Raw genomic sequence first — 8323 nt, forward strand, 5'->3', positions numbered from 1 at the left:
ACTCACCCGTATCGACGACACAAGCTTCGTAAGCAGCGTAGACTTGAAAATCACGTTCTGGCAATTTGAGCTGGAGGAGAGCTGTAAACCATATACGGCGTTTACAGTGCTGGTAAGTCCGCTATATTAATTCGTGACAATGCCGTTCGGATTACGCAACGCGGCCCAAAGGTTGTGTCGGCTAATGGACCGCGTGATTCCAAAAAAGCTCACATCGAATGTTTTTATATACTTAGATGGCATGCTAATCATTGCGCCGGACTTCGATTCGCACATCCGGCTCCTAAGCGAAGTGGCGACATGACCGAAAGATGCAAATTTAACAATTAAGGAAATTAAAATTTTGTTTCAAAGAGTTACCTTACCTGGGTCATATTGTAGGTGGTGTAGGTGGCATGCTAAAACCCGACCCTGAAAAGGTAAAAGCTATACAAAATATACCGGTCCCTAAAACGATTAAACAAGTACGCAGTTTTCTAGGCACCGCTGGGTGATATAGGCGGTTTATCAAAGACTTCGCCACGATGGCAGCGCCTTTAACCGACACATTGAAAAAGGGACAGAAATTTGAAATGACCACGCAAGCTTTGGAAGTGGTCAAGAGTCTAAAGAGAGCGCTCACGAGTACGCCGGTGCTGAAATACCCAGATTTCTCCAAACGCTTTTGGGTTCAATGTGACGCGTCTGATTATGGCGTGGGCGCTGTACTATACCACAAGGACAATGACGGTGCCGAGAAGCCAATCGCGCACTTCTCGCAAAAGCTCAACGACTGTCAGCGTAAGTACAGCACCACGGAAAAAGAATGCGTCGCAGCTTTGATGGCTGTTAAGAAATTCCGCCCTTATATAGATCTAATGCCTTTTACGGTGGTGACGGACCACGCTAGCTCGAAGTGGCTGATGTCCTTGAAAGATTTGAATGGTAGATTAAGTGGTCTTCACAGCTACAAGCGATTAATTTTAATATTGAGCAACCCGCCGACAATGTAGTTGCTGATACGCTGTCGCGATGTATCGAGGAAATTGCAAATTCCCCAATCGCTGGCATGGACACTGTAGAATTCGATTCTAGAGAATATCAGGAGCTGCTGAGGACGATCGAAACGAACGCAGAGCGACTGCCGGATTTAAAGGTAGAAGACGGTTTAGTGTTAAAAAAGTTTTGGCCACGAACGTAGAACTCGAGGAAACCGAATGGGATATGTGGATACCAGAAGCACTAACATCTACTCTTATAGAGAACGCGCACTGCCCAGAAATCAACGCACACGGGGGATGTCTAAAACACTCCATCGCTTGTACGCAATCGAAATTTTGTACGCAATTGCCTAACGTGCAACGAAACAAAACCAAGCAACGCAATTTTAAAACCTGGTATGGGAAGCCAAGCAGTTCGGTACGCCCATTCCAGGAAATATACGTTGATTTTCTTGGCAAGTATCCAAGGTCAAAGCACGGAAATTGTTACATTTTTATTGTCGTAGATCACTTCTCGAAATTTATCTTTTTGAAGGCAATGCGCGACGCCACCGCAGGAAATATTTTTAAGTTCCTTACGGAATAGATTTTTCATAAATTTGGTGTGTCGGAGACTATACACTCAATTCACATCGAAACTATTTGCACATTTAGTGGAAGCCTACGGCGTAAATCGTCTAAAGACGGCATATTACGCTCCGCAATCTAACGCAGCTGAAAGAGTCAACCAATCGGTGCTGGCCGCCATCAGGTTGTATCTCGACAAAGACCACCGCGATTGGGACAAGCTTAAGATAATGCGCGAGAAAATAAAAGAAAACCTGAGTGAGTCGTACAAGGCAAACGGGGCGCGCTACAATAAAAGAATCTGTGAGATACGTTTTAACCCTGGCCAAGAGGTTTATAAACTCAACTTTGTACTAAGCGATTTCAAACAAGTGGCGAATAACAAAAGCGCTTGGCAATAACATGTACCTGTTAGAGTCGCTTGCGGGAAAGAGCCTTGGAGCATGGCATGCCAAGGACATCAAACAATGAAGCTAGCACTCTTCCATTCGATCTCTCCAATGATGAGGTTCAGGTCAGTGGAAAGGTTCTGATCATCGAATAGGTTACACCGCATCTGCCCTGCAAATAGCAGACAACACTTGAACTGAGGTAAATTATATTGATCTTCCCGCAAACCACTTGCACTTGTTTATAGATATACGCTGTACACAAATTCCCGGCTTAGCTCTCCAGGCAGGAGACCGTGTCAGGGTGGGTGTTCCCCACGTTGGGCTCTCACTTTTTAGGAACAATCCTTGGCCCGCTCAAAAGAAAGCAAATTCACACTTAAAATGAAAATAATATAGTTGTTTATTCAGCATTTTTTTAATTGCTTATTGCCTTTGTTTTGATTGCAAATGTCAAATAAATCAAAGGGAACAAAAATATACCACAAAGGGAAATTTACAAAGCTTTCATGCGATGGGGCTCCCAGACTGCGAGTTGGGGTGTGGTGAATAATGGAATTCGCCGGGAAAGGGATAGATGTAGGTTGTGTGCACTTGTGATTGGCCAAATCGAACAATGAAAACTATGCAGAAAAAAACGGTGCTTTGAAGAACACTAGGTGGAAAACAGCTTATAAAAAGGGGCAACTGTGGGAAATAGGAAAATCTGCCTCGTGTTTAACAAGAGCTGCATCCACAGTGCGCGAATGATACTCGTTTTTGTTTAAGTTTGGTCTTTACAACCGTGAAAATTTAAAGATCAGTGCGTTTTTTTGATTAAAAAAAATAAGTTCCGTGATTCTTTTAAATCCGGGATCGCAAGTTTGGGGGGAGAACGACCCCGATTACATGAGTAAATATTCCGCGGAGACACACCCGTCCACGGCAGGAACCGCACGTAGAAGAGGCTACTTGTTTGAACGAAGACCACGAGTTGGAGGACAGGCCACGAGGTCGAGCTCATATAGCGCCCCACTCCCTAGGAGCACCAAGTAGGCAGCAGGTCCCTCGTCGAGATGTGATTAGCCTGTGGAAAAAATTTTATAGTATAAGGTAGTTCTTAGTGTTTGTCTTTGGGTTTTGTCCTAGTCTGCCATTATATTCAAAACTAACGATCGCACGTGGAATGCAGAAGGGCGCGGCCCAACACGCTGGTGAGTGGTAGAATTATAAGATTTTTTTTTGCACGTGTATATGGCCACATTAGTGGAATACCCCCTTTGGAAAGCTCACACCAATAGCGGCAGGGAATTTATTTTGGGATCACCCACTGATTCGTCAGCAGGGACTGGAACCAAGCTGTTAGGGCGCGCAGGGCCACAAATCAAAGTCAGGAAAGAGGAAGTCCGAGCGGTTTAATATATGTATATGTTGTTTTAAAGGCTATATAGTTTAGAAATTTTTGTGTGTTTGTTCCATTAATTTTTTTGTGTAATGCATCCTGTTCGGCCACACCCAATAAGAAAGGAAAAACGCCAAACCGACTAGTGAGCCCAAGAGTGTATTGTTTAGGCTGGGAAAATCCGGTCCGGAAGATCTCGCATATCCTCTTAGGAGAGCTCTTTGATGTAGGTGGTTAGGGCTTCCAATGTTTTTAAAAGCTTTGTGAATTTGCGATTTAATGTTTGGTTTCTCTTTTTTTTTCTTTGGCGGCCTTATATGAGCAAATCTAAAAAATAGGTATACTCTCAAAAAAAAAATTGAATTTTTAAATTTGTGAGCACACCTATGTTTTATATATCATTTTATTCGTAATTTATTATTAAATCGATTAATATAAGTGTAATTTATTTTCATCAAGTGCGTCCAAAGTTAGACGAGGAATAAAAATGAAATAGAAAACAAAAGAATAAGCTGGGTGCCAATTACGCTGTTCAAGTTGTAAACTTTGAGCAAAGATTTTGAAAGTTGAACTCACTAATTGGGACATTCTAAATTCAATGGGATACCCCATTTTACCAGATTAACTCCGGTTTTCGAGATAACGGTACTTGAAAATATGGTTAAATTTTAACAACTTTATAAATGACTACCTCAGTTTTGAAGTTATTTTACTAAAATTTTGCACATAACAGTTTTTAATATTACCTTAATTATTCTTTAAAATTATCGAAATAGGTTCACATTAACATATAGCTCCAATGCAACTGATTACTCATATATGTGTTTTTGCGCTATAACTCTAACTTCATATCTGAATAATAAATTTTATGCGTGCTATATGTTAAATTGAACCTATACTAAATTTTAACCTGTTTAATTCGAGGAGTTATAATGCAAACTAACGTCTCTGATCAATCAGTTGTATGGGAGCTAGATGTTTTAGTGAACCGATTTCGATGGTTTTTTGGAATAGTTAAGGTACTATAAAAAAACGGTTATGCGCAAAATTTTAGGAAAATATCTTCAAAACTCAGGGACTTTTTTTATAAAATAATTAAAATTTCAAAGTTTCAAGTACCGCTATCTCGAAAAGTGGAGCCAATAGGGTTTAAAAGGCTCCAATTAAGTAATACCAACTATCAGAAAATTTGTCGAAAAAAAGTTGCTTTGATACCACTTTCGAAATATTCTGACTAAAAGAAGGAACATCATTAAAAGTAGTAAAGCAGGGTTTTTACACACTTCTAGAGACAAATTTTTTGAAGCATTTTACAGGTATATGTAATTTTATAAGGACTAGCAGTTATAGAAAGATTTAGATCGTTTCCACGTATTTTCCAAATGTGCCTTCAATTAAGGAGTGTTTGGAATAAAAAATACGCCCAAGATCGCAGAATATTTTATATATTAAAAGTTAGTTTATTCTGAAAGCGCACCTCTTGCTAAGGTATCAAATAATTCGTAATTGTTTGTAGAATACAACACATACTTAAAAAGTTCTTAAAATTAAATGCTTCAAAACCTATACGCGATAAACCGAAAATTTTGAAAATTGTGAAATGTAGAGGTACAGCCTTTGAGTTACTTGCCATTTCGTTATTTTTTAAGACACACTTTTCTTACCTACTACATATGAAGTGTACACATAAGTGCTAAATACCCATTTAATTTCAAATCAGAATATGGTGTACTTCAAAAGTTATGACATAATTAATTGTGCCCCTCTTAAAAATTACATAAAAAATTCATTTGTTTTCATTATTTTTTTTATTTAAACACCTATAATTTAAAAGTTATGCAGCAAATTGATCCAAATTGTTTTTGAGGCTTCAAGTATACGTCAATGAATTATATCCAAAAGCAGCCAGCTTCATTACCTTACCTGGGTCATATTGTAGGTGGTGGCATGCTAAAACCCGACCCTGAAAAGGTAAAAGCTATACAAAATATACCGGTCCCTAAAACGATTAAACAAGTACGCAGTTTTCTAGGCACCGCTGGGTGATATAGGCGGTTTATCAAAGACTTCGCCACGATGGCAGCGCCTTTAACCGACACATTGAAAAAGGGACAGAAATTTGAAATGACCACGCAAGCTTTGGAAGCGGTCAAGAGTCTAAAGAGAGCGCTCACTAGTGCGCCGGTGCTGAAACACCCAAATTACTCGAAACGCTTTTGGGTTCAATGTGACGCGTCTGATTATGGCGTGAGCGCTGTACTATACCACAAGGAGAATGTCGGTGCCGAGAAGCCAATCGCGCACTTCTCGCAAAAGCTCAACGACANATGACCACGCAAGCTTTGGAAGCGGTCAAGAGTCTAAAGAGAGCGCTCACGAGTGCGCCGGTGCTGAAACACCCAAATTACTCGAAACGCTTTTGGGTTCAATGTGACGCGTCTGATTATGGCGTGAGCGCTGTACTATACCACAAGGAGAATGTCGGTGCCGAGAAGCCAATCGCGCACTTCTCGCAAAAGCTCAACGACAGTCAGCGTAAGTACAGCACCACGGAAAAAGAATGCGTCGCAGCTTTGATGGCTGTTAAGAAATTCCGCCCTTATATAGATCTAATGCCTTTTACGGTGGTGACGGACCACGCTAGCTCGAAGTGGCTGATGTCCTTGAAAGATTTGAGTGGTAGATTAAGTGGTCTTCACAGCTACAAGCGATTAATTTTAATATTGAGGAACCCGCCGACTATGTAGTTGCTGATACGCTGTCGCGATGTATCGAGGAAATTGCAAATTCCCCAATANAATGCCTTTTACGGTGGTGACGGACCACGCTAGCTCGAAGTGGCTGATGTATTTGAAAGATTTGAATAGTAGATTAAGTGGTCTTCACAGCTGNACAGCACCACGGAAAAAGAATGCGTCGCAGCTTTGATGGCTGTTAAGAAATTCCGCCCTTATATAGATCTAATGCCTTTTACGGTGGTGACGGACCACGCTAGCTCGAAGTGGCTGATGTCCTTGAAAGATTTGAATGGTAGATTAAGTGGTCTTCACAGCTACAAGCGATTAATTTTAATATTGAGGAACCCGCCGACAATGTAGTTGCTGATACGCTGTCGCGATGTATCGAGGAAATTGCAAATTCCCCAATAGCTGGCATGGACACTGTAGAATTCGATTCTAAAGAATATCAGGAGCTGCTGAGGACGATCGAAACGAACGCAGAGCGGCTGCCGGATTTAAAGGTAGAAGACGGTTTAGTGTTAAAAAAGTTTTGGCCACGAACGTAGAACTCGAGGAAACCGAATGGGAGATGTGGATACCAGAAGCACTAACCTCTACTCTTATAGAGAACGCGCACTGCCCAGAAATCAACGCACACGGGGGGATGGCTAAAACACTCCATCGCTTGTACGCAATCGAAATTTTGTACGCAATTGCCAAACGTGCAACGAAACAAAACCAAGCAACGCAATTTTAAAACCTGTTACGGGAAGCCAAGCAGTTTNTCGAGGAAACCGAATGGGATATGTGGATACCAGAAGCACTAACATCTACTCTTATAGAGAACGCGCACTGCCCAGAAATCAACGCACACGGGGGATGTCTAAAACACTCCATCGCTTGTACGCAATCGAAATTTTGTACGCAATTGCCTAACGTGCAACGAAACAAAACCAAGCAACGCAATTTTAAAACCTGGTATGGGAAGCCAAGCAGTTCGGTACGCCCATTCCAGGAAATATACGTTGATTTTCTTGGCAAGTATCCAAGGTCAAAGCACGGAAATTGTTACATTTTTATTGTTGTAGATCACTTCTCGAAATTTATTTTTTGAATGCAATGCGCGACGCCACCGCAGGAAATATTTTTAAGTTCCTTACGGAATAGATTTTTCATAAATTTGGTGTGCCGGAGACTATACACTCCGACAACGGCCAACAATTCACATCGAAACAATTTGCACATTTAGTGGAAGCCTACGGCGTAAATCGTCTAAAGACGGCATATTACGCTCCGCAATCTAACGCAGCTGAAAGAGTCAACCAATCGGTGCTGGCCGCCATCAGCGNAAATCGTCTAAAGACGGCATATTACGCTCCGCAATCTAACGCAGCTGAAAGAGTCAACTAATCGGTGTTGGCCGCCATCAGGTCGTATCTCGACAAAGACCACCGCGATTGCGGGCAAACTTAAGATAATGCGCGAGAAAATAAAAGAAAACCTGAGTGAGTCGTACAAGGCAAACGGGGCGCGCTACAATAAAAGAATCTGTGAGATACGTTTTAACCCTGGCCAAGAGGTCTATAAACTCAACTTTGTACTAAGCGATTTCAAACAAGTGGCGAATAACAAAAGCGCTTGGCAATAACATGTACCTGTTAGAGTCGCTTGCGGGAAAGAGCCTTGGAGCATGGCATGCCAAGGACATCAAACAATGAAGCTAGCACTCTTCCATTCGATCTCTCCAATGATGAGGTTCAGGTCAGTGGAAAGGTTCTGATCATCGAATAGGTTACACCGCATCTGCCCTGCAAATAGCAGACAACACTTGAACTGAGGTAAATTATATTGATCTTCCCGCAAACCACTTGCACATGTTTATAGATATACGCTGTACACAAATTCCCGGCTTAGCTCTCCAGGCAGGAGACCGTGTCAGGGTGGGTGTTCCCCACGTTGGGCTCTCACTTTTTAGGAACAATCCTTGGCCCGCTCAAAAGAAAGCAAATTCACACTTAAAATGAAAATAATATAGTTGTTTATTCAGCATTTTTTTAATTGCTTATTGCCTTTGTTTTGATTGCAAATGTCAAATAAATCAAAGGGAACAAAAATATACCACAAAGGGAAATTTACAAAGCTTTCATGCGATGGGGCTCCCAGACTGCGAGTTGGGGTGTGGTGAATAATGGAATTCGCCGGGAAAGGGATAGATGTAGGTTGTGTGCACTTGTGATTGGCCAAATCGAACAATGAAAACTATGCAGAAAAAAACGGTGCTTTGAA

The sequence above is a fragment of the Rhagoletis zephyria genome, unplaced genomic scaffold (genome assembly GCF_001687245.7).
Source record: "Rhagoletis zephyria isolate East Lansing unplaced genomic scaffold, Rhagoletis_zephyria_1.1 Rzeph_scaffold_00322, whole genome shotgun sequence".
Lineage (NCBI taxonomy): Eukaryota > Metazoa > Arthropoda > Insecta > Diptera > Tephritidae > Rhagoletis > Rhagoletis zephyria.